Raw genomic sequence first — 9,912 nt, 5'->3', positions numbered from 1 at the left:
TTTACTTCACAACTTGGAGGATAGAAATTATGGTTTGAACAACTGTGAGAAAGATGAGTATAATTGCAGCAATAGAAGCAACAGTTTGCCAAGGTGTACGGCAATAATCATGTCTTAGAGTTGCCCACAGCTCATGCCAAGGATCTTGACAATAGGCATTCAACTTTTGGCAAATATCAAAGTATTTAGAATTGAAAGTCAACTGATTGACATTTCCCAAAAGACCATTAAATAATAAAGCAACATTATTCGTACCCCCTACATGGTTGCTGACTATTTTCTTGTGAATAAGAGATCCACATCTTTTTGTGTGTCTATTAGACAATCCAATACAAGAGCATAGTCAGTAATGTAAGCAGCACAAGGATAATGACACTCTTCTAATGCTATCATATTGCGAAACACAAGTTCAGTGTTATCATCCACCAGAAATTGTGGAATTTCAAGAATATGTCCTGAAAATTTCATGTCTAATAAGCATTTGCTCTTACTAGCCTTCAACTTTATGCCTGCTTCTTGTAATGCATTTGCATTGTATAAAAGACGATGACTTCCATCCACTGATATTAATTGTTGTGCAGACATTTCTCCTTGTAAGTATAATGATCTAAGAAGATCTGTAAAATGCTTTACCTCAACATCAATATTTGGCATTAATTTTGTTCCATGATAATACTCAAAATACTTATACGTGAGCTTACGAAAGGAAGGGAGGCTACCACGACGCTTATCAGGAAAGGCTCTATCGAATAGCTCTTCAATAACAAAGAATGGAAGTTGATTCTCAAGTAAACACAAATCCTGCGATATAGAACTTACTAACCAGAGCTGCGTCAATATAGCATCGTTGCCATGATCCCTCTTATAGGCCATGATGAAGAGTTCAATGATGAAACCAGCATCCATTAACGTCAATTTCACAAGTTCTTCTTCACTAAGATTAATGGTTTCTGAATAAGAAGCACGGACTTTTGGTTCTAAATGTTTCACACAACGAACCAAATCATCCAAGCTTGACATAGCTCTTTGAGCAAATCTTTTGAAAAATATTTGTTTATGCCTTTCCATGTCCTGCAGCCTCTCATTACGGTAATGGAAGGGGCCAATCGAAACAACTTTTGGAGTGTAAGCCTCTTCTTTAAGATGACGGAGCACAATGGGCACTCGGTAGATACAACAGTCTGGTGACGAAAGACCATCTCCGCAATCTTGAATCATTGCTTTGATGTCTATAGCCAGCTCATCTTCCACCTTTGAAGTTTCATGTAGAATGCAAACTTGAATTATACAAGTGATATATATATATATATATATATATAAAGAATCCCCTGTTATAAAAATGAGCTTTTTGGCCGCGTAAAGCTTGACGGTTGAAGAGGAAAACATGGCATATAGGTTGAGGTGGAAGTTGGGAGGATATTTGACTGACAGTTGTTATTCTGACCATCAAGTTTATCGACAAAATATTTGTTGGTTAAATAAAGGGAAAATTAGAGAGAGGGGCCTAGTGAGAATAATTTTTACTTAAATAAATAACCATTAAACGGGTTTATTTTTATTTTTTATTAAAAAAATTGGTTAACTACTGACAGTTATCATCAAATAATTCAAGACAAAATTTGAATTTTTTTTTATATAAATAACCGTCAAACCTTAACTATTTGATGGTTTTTTTTAATAATAAATTGACAATTTTTTCATTTTAAGATCTAGTTTCAAAAACTTATTTTTATTTCTAAACTCCTCATATTCCAACCTATTTGGATAAAGGTCAAACAAAGATAAGGACTTTGAGTTACATCTCGAATATCAAATACACTTTCAACGATGCAAATTTAAAATTTTGAAATAATAATTTTTAAATGGAAAAATTATTTTTTCAAAAAATTAACAAGAGATTATTTTTATTTTAGATTCTTTACATACTAAGATAATTTTTGTCAAAATCTAAATTATGTTGTTGATAACAACAGATTTGTATTCTCATAAAATTGTCTATAACTAAAACCAGACAAGGCTAAAGAAAAAAAGGTGAAAAAGAGGGGGGGGGGAAGGCTACAATGGGGTATTACACACAAGCAAATCTTAGAAAGTGCGATCAAATTAAAGGGAATGTAGAAATTAAGAAAAGCCATCACGGATGAAAAGCACAGGACGCATACTTGCAATCTGACAGGTGTCTTTGAAAGGGAAACGAAACAAGACTAAAGAAGTGTAATAACAGAGCAATTATATATTATAAACAGAAGCAACCCCAAAAATTGTAAGCAAAAAGAAAGTAAAGAAAATAATAAGAAAAGGCTTCACAGTTGAAGAAAGAGCAGTAAAGAATGACACATACTTGTTGTTGTTCCAAGTTGTTGGTGAATAAGAAAACTGATGACTGCTGCACCACCATTTCTTGATCACTCTCGGAGGCTCTGTCTCTTCGGCCCATGACTTTAGACATCAGCCAGCGGGCAATAAAAGCAAGTGCTGCTGGAGAAACTGAGGCTGCCTCACCCGCTATTTTTGTTTTTCTTGCACTCGCCATTGTTGGTACTCTTGCACTCGCCATTCTTGCACTCTCCATTGATGGTACTCTTGGTTATATAATAGCCAAAAATCAAATAATATGAAATAAGTTATTGAATGATTTATTTGCTAAGAGGCTGTGATCTATTCTGTGGTATATATTGAGAACGACGAGCCGATGTGAAGGAGGAGAAGGGAGTGTATCTCTACTCTGTTATGCTCAGCAACTCACACCAGCAGAACCACCGACGTTAGTGTCAAGCAAGAGAGAATCATATATAGAGACGCACGGGGCTATGTCTGGGGGGATGATTCAGAGAGGATTGACAACTCTTAGAAGTTGGTGAGGTGGATGGAGATGAAGTTGAAGACTCACTAACTGATTTGGAGATAGGCCATGGATAAAGAGGTTTCAGCCAAAAAAGTAAAGATGAGAAGTTTGAACGAAATGGAAAAGATAAGTAATTTGAATTTTAAATTTTGAAATTGAAAGGAAATGGAGGGACAAGAAAACAATTTAATCTTGCACAGAGCCTAATATGAGCTGGTACTATTCATTTGAACAGTAAAACGTGAGAGGAGCCATATTGTGAAACTGGCTTGACTGATTTTGATATCATGGTTATATAGATATAGACAAAGGGTTAATCTCCTCAATTGTCAATGGCAGATATAAAACTGTCGGCCCATATGACTTAATGATACCAAACATTTTCTTTAAGTCTTTTAAATATGAAGTATGTTACAAGTTCAACCCTCCATGAATATGATGAAAGAAGTAGAAGAATATAAGTTTGAATTGTGAGAAGGTATGATAGAGATTTATCTCAACTTCAAAGTGATTTGAAGATATTTTGAGCTATATTAAAAAAAAAGAAAATAGAAATATAAAATTGGAGAATTATATGCTTCTTCCAAAGCATACAGTACATGCAATTGCAATTTGTAAAAGATAAAAAATTGTAATTAAGTACCACAAATTTAAATCTTTCAATTATTAATTAATTATACTCCTCCGGTTCTTAATATAGAACCCAATTCTTAAATTGTTTTTTGTCCTAAATATAAGACCCATTTTTAATATTTATCAATTTTCTCTAAATTACCCCTATAGATACTCCCTCAACCATAATCAAGTAGAAGACGGAGAGAGGTATTAAGAAAGATGATTATGGTGTTTTAGGAAAAAAATGTGTCACTTTTCTTATAATTAACTAACTTACCTAACTTTTTTAATCTAATCAAATTAATTAAATGGGTCTTATATTAAAGATCGGAGGAGTACTTCTTAATTCATAGCATCACGTAAAGGAAAAATAAGTAAGCGCCCAAGGGGACCACTCCCAAATATATATACTTAAACGTGATGGACCCTAAGAAGAAGTGCCCCACAAACAATGGTGCATTTAGAGAAGCTTAATTAGCGCCGTCAATTAGCTACCTTATTTAGAGAAACTTAATTAGCGCCGTCAATTAGCTACCTTATTTAGAGAAGCTTAATTAGCGCCGTCAATTAGCTACCCTTGTACGCCATTTAATTTGTTGATTTGAATGAGGGAAACTCTAAAACAGTGACCATATAACAGAGTTAATTATAAATATGGACTTCAATTTTCTGAAATTACTCCTCCTTGGTCCATTTTCTTAAACAATGAAAAAAAGTATCGTCATGACCAAAATCGCTGAGTGTCAATTACAAGTTTCTGTGTATAAAAGAAAACCTGTAATTGGCCGAAAAAATAACATTTATGATTTTCTTTTGTATAAAACTAGCATGGACCCCAATGCGATGCGTGGGAGCAAAGGCCTCTCATGCTTTGAAGAAATTTATCAACTTATATGACCAATTCTGGTTTGTTCATATGGCATGCAGGATAGTTTGCCTGTAAAAGCCTATTTCTTTATTTTGGATGGATGATCATTATTTTACACAGATGGACTATGACTTAGAAGCGTGTTCATATTCCAAATTATTATATTTAATGCTTAACATTTTTTGTTTGAATTGTGACGTGACAGCAAGTATGTGGATTTTTTCAAGTGGTCTTTAGGTAGTTCAATGTTGGAATTGTTCCCTCTTTCCAATGTCCATATGCCATGAAATATTGCAGCCATTTACGCTGCACAAGACATAGGTAATGATGACAACCTATGCTTCGAAGCCACTTGTTTCAATATTTTATTTGTACTTTATTTTATTGAGATATTATCTATAGTTGGCTATCTCATTTTAGACTCACATTACTTCAAGCTTAGAGCTCCTAAGACAATAAAGAGAAAATCTTCCAAGCTTGTACCTGATCATAATGCACTTCTCAAATTAGTTCCATCTCCAGTCAGTACTGCATCGTTAGGTGAAAATTAGGCTACCATTAGGGTCAACCTGACAAGTTCTCTACTTTATAATCATTCAATGTTTGTGTCAATATTTCATCTAACTATTTTTAAACACTACTTACAGGGAGCGGAGGGAACTTGTCAGATCTTCATGTTGGTGCAGAGTTAAACACACAAGAGAATGAACTGCTTCAAACCAATAACTACTCATCTTTTAGACGCAGGACAAGGAGAGCTCCTCTTAAAGACATATCTAATGTTGCTTCTAACTTGAACCTTGAGTTCTAGAACTATACAAAAGCAGGTATCATCATTCTATTTCTTCGAATTTGGGCCTACAGATACCCAATATCATGCTATGGGCCCCTCCACATGTAGTGTAGAACTTAATTGCATACTACATAAATTATCGAACATATTTTCCAACATTTCTCTTAGGTTTTTACACAGCATATGTGTTTTCTTGCATTCACACCATTATATGGTTTGGGCTTATTATCTTATTTTGGGCCAATATATTGGTACACCCTTTCATTGAACTTAGATTCATATAGAGAATGTGCAAATGAAGTACGAACTACTTAAATCACCATAGGAACTGAGTCATTCATTACGAAAAGAACAAAATAATTGATACCGCTACTTGGGTTGACATCGCCAGAACATTCCTAAATACCATCCATCTAAATAAGTTTTATGTTACTTTAATATTCAATTCGTGATAATTATTATTAGTCCCACAATATGGACTGTTCAACCTTATAGTTTTAATTGGGCATGGTTGTTATCAGTTACATCTTTGTAATAGTTGATTGATTTAACCACACTAAATCACGCAAAATTTTCAACACCCAATTTAATCATTGCATTAACACCCTCGAATTGCTATGAATCTATAGTTTACTGCATCTTCTAAGTCATATAGGAACTCTTGATTCAAGCTTCTGATGCATGTAAAATTAATGCAATAAGAACCATCCAATGGATCCATAAATTAAATAAAAACCATAACATATATCAGTCATACTCATACAGCAAACAACTAACACAAATTTAGAAACTAGATAACATAACAAACTGTTTACTGAATTGGGAAACAATAGAAATTACATTCCTAAGGACAAAAATGAAAGATATTGATCATGGCTTCATATGAACCATTCCAAAATATGAAAGCAACACAGCAAAACAACCTAACATAGCAATCATTCAGAACTTCTCTTGCTTGATGGCCTTAGGAGGCTTTAAAGTTGAGGACTTCACAGGTGAAACACTTAGTGAATGCACATACTTCTCCTTCCCGACAAGGATCTTCTTCCCAGCATTCTTGCTCTTTGCTCTGTAGGTAGAGTCCCCATGATTTTTGAGAGTGACATCTCTTTAACTCCAGTATTCTCTTCATCTTTCTCCTCACAAGTGACATCAACAGGCTCAGTCTTAGGAACAATAGAGTTAGACCCCTGAATTTCTTGATCAGTTAGCAAAAGTTCCAGCAAAATCTACCGAGTTATTACCACTGAATTATATGCTTTAATATTTACCTCATCAACGGCATTGATATTTTGCTCCTCAGCCTATAAGTCAAATGGGCATTCCAGTTAGAATGGAAGGATATTTGAAAATAAATATAGACACGAATAATCATTGATAATTGATAATAATTGAAAAACCTCATTAAACTTATCTATTAAATCGGTGCACTCTGTATACGAGGCAACAGAAATTCCTGAATTTGGGAAGTCCACATTATACTTGTTTAATTTCAGCTTCAGTATCATCCTCTTCCCAACCAAGTTATCAAGCTCATCTGGAAAATCATCCTCTTCTCCCTCATGCATTTGTCTCAACTAAATTGTTAATGGCAGATGAACATCCACTTGATCATTGCTAAAAAAAATTAGTAAACTACCTTCAGCATAGCTTTCTGCATCTCAAACGCAGTTTTCTAGAAATAGTGAAAGGCTTGTTTGTCAAAGAATACCATAGTAGCCCTCCTAGAAGAGTCCTCAACCGTATAGTGAACCTTGAACCTTGACACCATAACATGTAATACATTTAATTGAAACAGCTAAGCCAATCAATAATTAATATCATCATACATTAACGAATAATTTATATACTTAGGCTCAAATGTCACTTGTCCTTTTTTTACAATTGAGGCATGATTACAACCCTCAATTTGCTACCACGTCTTGAGTATCCTTTATAAAACCATCCATACAAAGTGTCAACCTTGACTATAAGACACTTTATGAGGAAGAAAGCATCCTACAAAAAGTAAAAGAGACCACATAAATAACAGGCAACTTATTAACTATTATCCTACATATATAATTATGGGAAAGGATGAAAATTCCTGTAAACCAACCGCTATCTGATTAGGAATGTCTACAATTAAAAATCAGAGGATGGTTACGGACTAGGCTTGATGAAGACTAACCACTTGATTGGCTAGGGACAAAACATGATATGCTGCTGATAATAGGAGATGGTAATGTTATGGCACTGCTCATTGTTATTTGTATAACATTGATCATATTAACAACATCAGTTTTATATTAGTCAAAGCATTGAGAGGATTAGGACATGAAATTGGTTTGCTTACATACTTGTTAATGAAGTGCTTAACTTTGAGGAATGTAGCATTGAACGAAACATGTGTTGCATGGTAAGAGCTACATGCCTCAGCCATACCTAAACATGAATCCAAATTAATGAATGCCAAATAGCCAAATAAAAACCTATGCACCAGAGTTCTAATAGTGATGCATAGTATTGATCAACTTCAAAAAAAATAAGTACCATCTTCATTAAAACCAATCCTTCCAAGTTGTATAATCATCATGACAGGAGCTTGCATGTTGGCTAAGTCCATCATGCACACATTGGTTTTACAATCATCATAGAGAATGTAACCAACAGTATTCCCCTTGTATGAAACAATCACCTCATTGGATAGATCATTTTTATATCTTATAATGAAAGGGAAGAAAAAAATGAGTCATTATATCCTTATAATTCATCTACTAGCACCAATCGAATCTTGTTCTTGTTTCATTGTTAGATCTGTATTTCTCAAGGTGACCAAGCGATGACACAAAACCAATGACATCTAAAGGCCAGATAAGACTAATATGTAGAATGCGTAGCTTTGGAACTTCAAAATTCAAAGTGCAATTGACAAAACAAAAAAAAATTCACTCGATATTATCCTTACCAATGAGGTATTCAACATGGTTGTCTTCCTTCACCTTAATAATATTACGTATGGGGAAGAAATTGTAGGAGTACATAGGTATTTGACTAATTTCTTCCTTTATTAATGTATGGCTCCCGAAAGTCAGCTTGAAGGAATGGTTGGTGGCCCTATACTCCTTGTTGTTTAGAGACACCAAGAAGTTAGTCACCAAGTAGCTCGTTCCTTCCACAGGTCTAGCTTTGTAAAGGTTGAAGATGCTCTTGTTCATCACAAAGGCTTGGATTCTTGTCCCCTAAGTGTCAATAACATGACATAATCAGATAAGTATAATCAAATCATGCACATATGTATAAAACAGTAAAGATATGAACACATAGTAATCAAACCTATTGGTCAATCAACATCACAGAGATGCAGAAGACCTTAGCATGCTAGTCCCTCTTGTACACATTCCACCTCCTAACCACTCTAACCAAAATCCTCCACTTGTCAGTAACGTCATTGAGATCCTTGAGAAGGGAGCATTTTATGGTTGTAATTTCGCAGTAGTAGCAAATAAAGGTCTTATAACAATAGTATTTGGAATATCTTAATAAGCTATTCTTCTGTGAGTGAAACACAAAGAGCATATCATCTTATATTGGCGTCACACTTGCCATTTGGTGGGAAATCTAACTTTGACAACGGTGAACTTAGTGAAAAGTACATATTAGGCTTCACAAATATGTTTGAAATACAAGTTTTTAGTATTTGTTTCCAATATATCTAAGGTGAAGCTACCCATCCCACACAAGGATACTCCTGGACTACTTAAAAGGCTCCTAACCAACTCGAGTGAATCTATGCCATACTGAGTCTACACATTCATTGAAGGATAGCAACCATTCCCCATCATCCATATATTAAGGGATATGTAATGGTAAGAAGGATATCATTAGCATATATGTTTCACAATCCACCTTTGACCCATTAGAACTCGAATATAACTCTTAGGAAGGTAAAAGATTTTGCTATGATAACAAAATATTGCAAGTAATGTGATATGAGGATGAAGCCGTTCATCAAATAACCACCAGCAGAAGACATGGAAATGGCTCCAAAGCTGAATGAATAGGCCAAATCTTCCACTTGACAACCCATATCATGCATATCAGATTCCCAATGAATTTCAAACCTTTGACAAGGAAACTAATCAAGATGGCAATCTCGTGGAACCCGTATATAACTCTTGGGAAGGTCAAAGATTTTGCTACGATAACAAAATATTGCAAGCAGCGTGATATGAGGATGACGTCATTTATCAAATGACCACCAGCAGAAAACATGGACATGGCTCCACAGCTAAATAAATAGGCCAAATCTTCCTCTTGATAGCTCATACCATACATATCGGATTCCCAATGTAGTTCAAACTTGTGATCAGGGAAATAATCAATCATCAGATAACACAAAAAAGGTACTATGAAGCTAAATAATTAAGGTGAGGACAACAAGGATATTGTTCCACACCATTTGGCATGAGCTAATCAATAATAACTGAGTAATCTAACACCATTAATGCAGAGTCAGGGGAAGCCTTTGAGTCAATGCAAAGATGGAGGTCTATTCTCAGCATCATTTACCAATACATTTTGATCTCTTTCAATGCTTATGTGCTGTAGCAACTTTGCTTAAGTCTCCATAAGTCAATTAATAATTTAATTATTTAAGACCACTAGTTTTACTAAATATTATGCATCTAAATATTTGTTAATGTGGTCAGCATATCAATAGGTATGGAGATGACATTATCGATATGAATGTGAGATGTACAATCTCCCAAAGATTCACCGGCAGACAAAATCTTTAGCTTTACTCCAAAG

The 9,912-nt window shown here is 34.6% G+C and overlaps 1 pseudogene; it reads right to left on the bottom strand.

Annotated features, from left to right (window-relative positions):
• LOC114727481 (UPF0481 protein At3g47200-like) lies at nt 1-3,032 on the bottom strand (annotated as a pseudogene).
• Nucleotides 3,033-9,912: the final 6,880 nt, after the last annotated feature.

Source organism: Neltuma alba, unplaced genomic scaffold (genome assembly GCF_004799145.2).
Source record: "Neltuma alba isolate B1F8T4 unplaced genomic scaffold, ASM479914v2 tig00012477_pilon, whole genome shotgun sequence".
NCBI lineage: Eukaryota > Viridiplantae > Streptophyta > Magnoliopsida > Fabales > Fabaceae > Neltuma > Neltuma alba.
Note: the sequence above shows the minus strand (reverse complement) of the source record. Positions and strands in the feature narration are given on the sequence as shown.